The sequence below is a fragment of the Lolium rigidum genome, chromosome 6 (assembly GCF_022539505.1).
Source record: "Lolium rigidum isolate FL_2022 chromosome 6, APGP_CSIRO_Lrig_0.1, whole genome shotgun sequence".
Lineage (NCBI taxonomy): Eukaryota > Viridiplantae > Streptophyta > Magnoliopsida > Poales > Poaceae > Lolium > Lolium rigidum.
Window position 1 is genome coordinate 189025134 of NC_061513.1, and position 3939 is coordinate 189029072.

General features: G+C 39.2%; 1 long non-coding RNA gene across 3 annotated transcripts; it reads left to right on the top strand.

Annotated features, from left to right (window-relative positions):
* The first annotated feature begins 227 nt into the window (after nt 1-227).
* On the top strand, nt 228-3611 carry LOC124665758. Of its 3 annotated transcripts, XR_006990677.1 has the most exons (6): nt 228-343; nt 491-665; nt 1118-1201; nt 2223-2544; nt 2922-3048; nt 3194-3611. It is a non-coding gene; the product is annotated as an uncharacterized LOC124665758 (long non-coding RNA). The 3 variants fall into 3 exon arrangements; XR_006990676.1 differs by having other exon boundaries at nt 1118-2544; XR_006990678.1 differs by having other exon boundaries at nt 1118-2488.
* Nucleotides 3612-3939: the final 328 nt, after the last annotated feature.

The following is a 3939-nucleotide window of genomic DNA, read 5'->3' on the forward strand; positions in this document are numbered from 1 at the left end:
ACATTGCTGCTCATTTTCACCGTATCGGCGCATCCGAGCTCGCGTCACGGCCCAACCAATGTAACAGGGCCGCTACTCCCGAAACGGACCTGGGAGCCTTGTCGTAAACCGGGCCCCGAATCTCGGCAATTTTTATGGGCCTATGAAGTTTCGTGAGTCCAGATCCCCTGTCTATGTAAGCACCCTCTTCCCCTCAAAAAAAAAAGTAAGCACCCTCTGTTCAGGAAGGCAGAGCGGCTTTGCTTAAACAAAAAAAAAAGACGACAGAGCGGCGGCAGTGGAAAATCAGAAGAGCGGCGGCCGTGAGCGTCGCTGTTGTTTATTCGCGCGATTAATGGTGTAGGTGCGCCGCCTTCCGTTCCCCTTCCTTCCGGTGGAGGTGGATGACCGTTTCATGTCTGCCCACCTCCTCTTCCGGTTCCTCATATGATCTGCGCTGTCGACGTCATATTGTTCCCCATGTTCTCAGTTGATTTGTTGTTTGTTTCAGGAGACACTTCTAGCAGCCACGAATTCCGTTCGACGGCGAACATCAGGCGGCTGCAAATAGCCTATTTCCAGCGTATATAGCGTAATAAGGATTGACAACGGCCAGCGATCAAACGTCCATGAGGCCCTTCTCTTAGATCTCAATGGCCGCCATAATGCTCTGTCATATGTTGCTGGTAAGTTTGTGTACAACGCCCATGACCAAGAACGGCAGTGCGACGCTCAGCCCCCACTCCCATACGGATGTCCATTCCTGCACCGCTAGATATCTCTCTTAGAATCACTGAAATGATCTGTTCCATTCTGGATGTAACACAATATTTGCTGGCTAATTGCAATTCTAGAATCTCCCCATACCTATTTCCAGTGAACTTGTTCAAACACAGCTTTCTTAGTGACTTGTTGGGTATCATTTTTTCTTAAAAGTACTTACAGCTGATCTAATTCTATGATGATACCGTATAACAGGGATGCTCTTCCGTAATTTGATTTATCCATGTGCCTTTCCCATGTAGTCGATCAGTGTTCAGTCCGAAGATTTCTGCTCATCCTCATGTTAATTCTGCATCTTTAAGGATCTTCTAATAATTTCTTAGTCTGACATATTTCCATGTGGCCTTCTATGTAGGGTGTCCCCATAGAAAGAGTACCGTCCATCTAACCTTATTGATAGGTTCAGAAAATATGAAGTGACTTTGACAGCCTAGCACAGGTTTGGTCAGATCTTATTACCGATCATTATTTCTGCCTTTTCATTGAGTATTCTGATATAATGTTGTTTTTACCAGATTTGTTAAATGTCGCAAACAATTTTAGCAAAACTATTGGTATCATGTTGATACCACGAAGAGATCAAATATGTTGGATGGGTATACATTTCTTAGCATGTTAGCAGATACTAGCTTGTTACTTGCGATGGCACTTGAATTACCAGAGATGCATTTTCCAAGAAAAATGCTCTTATGATACGTAACAGTAGGGATATTCTAACAAATATTATATATGTAACAGTAGGGATATTCTAAGAGTTGCTTTATTTATAATAAAGCGGTGCGAAAGCCTATTTTGAGGAGGGATATTCTAAGAAATATTTCAGCTTTTTTTTTCTTCAGAGCATGCTCTTATGTACTCCTTTCCCCAAGAAAATTGAGTGATTATTAGGACTATTTTCTCCCTTCATACTGTGTTGTCAAATGAAAGAAATAGAGATGTACCAAATGTTATATCTTGTATTACTACAAAATAAATTCATGTTTTTCTTTTTTTCTTAGTTAAACTCGCATGAGATTTATATAGAATACTTCCCCTCCACGCCATGCATCTTGTGTGGCATATATGAATCGAGACATTTTTATTCTTGGGTCAAGTGATATTTGTTCTTTGTTGTAACTAATAGAGGCTTCTCATTGTTCTTTGCATTTTGATCATGGATGACAACTCCAGTATGCACTATTCAATCATTTGACATCAGCCCTGACAATTCTTTTCCCATCCATGAAAACAGCAAGGTTGACAAAGGGAATAATACATTCAGTTGATAATTTAAGTTGTAAATATTAATCAACCCTGATTCAGAGAACAGAAAATTTGGTTCAGCGCCACGGCCTGAGAGATGAACCTAAGTTCACCTTTTTAGTATCAACCACTACTGCTGTGTGCTTTTCACTCTTTGTGACAATGACAATGTTCAAATTTTCAGATATATGTCCCACCACCTCTACCTTTTTTTGCAGGTAACCTGTACCGATGTAGTGTAATTTGAACCGGTCAAAGTTATCATGTGTTTTCACCAGGTCATGAGTTATAATGCTATTTAGCATTCCTGTAGTTTAACTCATATGTGTTTATTCGAGCTATTCATCCTACATTCCTGTAATTCTTTGTTCTTATTTCCAAGATAAGTGCAGTGCTGATATATTGCTACTTTATGATAGAAAAGGTCCATGCTGATGGGGGACAAGAGGTCTCAGGTTTGGTTGAAGCACAAATATATACAATGGTGTGTGGGAGAAGCTGAAAGATGATGTGGTTTTTCTGTTATGTTATTCCTTTTGGGTTAGTAATATTTCTGTTTGGCAGAGCAAATAATTCAGTTAAGCAGAACAAATGGTTAGTAAACACTCATTAGCTGTGTAATCAAATGTTGCTCCACTAAAAGGGACATGTGGTGATAACTACTCTAGATTTAACCGGTGAAATTTTATTAGCTCCAATTTTGCAAATCATGAACCAGCAGCAGCAGCAGCAAAAGCTAGCTGCACTGGTGACGCAATAGGAAAACTTTTAGAAATAGGCAAAATTATTTCTTTAACTTGAAAGTATTTGAATTTCAGAAGGGAAATATTAGTTGAGTGCAATAGGAAACTATATGTTCAGTTCAGTGCTCACTATTTAGTGCTTCTAAGAACTAAAAAGTGTGCCCACTGTCACAGGTCACTAACTTGCTGTCATCACTATCAAGATGCTTAGTTCATATTGGAATCGTAATGTCTCAGTGTGGACACACTGTTTGGACAACTAAGATCATTGATTGTATTACCCAAATATATGGAGCCAGAGGTAATGGCTCTCGCCTTGAAGGGCATGCTCATCTTTGAAGGACGATAATTTCTGCTTATATCCTTAAATATCACTCATGTTTGATCATCTATGTTATTCAGACAGTAAATGATTTTAGAAGTGTGAATTCCTGATTTTTTTCCAGTGCTTCCGATGAATGTAGCGAGAGTGTCAATGCCCAGTGCTTCTACATATGAAAATGTGCTCGTGATATTACTTAATATGTTTGGAAATAATGAAGGTTTTGTTGGAATGATGGTTGTTTCAGTCTTGATGGCAGTCGATAGGAGAATAGCAAATGAAGCAGCTTGTTACCTCATAGTTTTGTACTTCTTGGCTCAGGATTGTATCTCCGTCTTTGGAATTTTTTAATCTTGATGATTAGGATGTTGCTCTGAATAATTAAGTAGGTTTCATTCCTACTTAAGTGTATTTTATGACGTGGTCGACGATAATGTGTTGTATAGCCACAATTATAGGTTTACTTTTAACTTTGGTTTCCATGGCTACCTTATGAAAGCACATGCAGGTGGAGGTACCTATATTAGACATTATAACTTCAACGATTTTTTCTGTCGTATTATTTGTGCTATATAAACTATTCTAAATATTTCTATTTTTCTCAGTCGTATTATTTGTGCTATATAAACTATTCTAAATATTTCTATTTTTCTCAAGATGGACGGGTGCGGCAAAGCGCGCATTTATGTTCTAGTTCATCCATAAACTTGGTCAAATTCGTGAGATCTAGGCACATAGGAGCCCTTAGGCCTCATCAACTCTACTCCCACACCAGCGACGACCTTTTGGACGCGTCTAGGAGTTGATGGCAACGTGTGTTGGTCGGTCCTTTAGATTAGCAGCTTGGTCTTCTCATTGTTCTTCAGATCT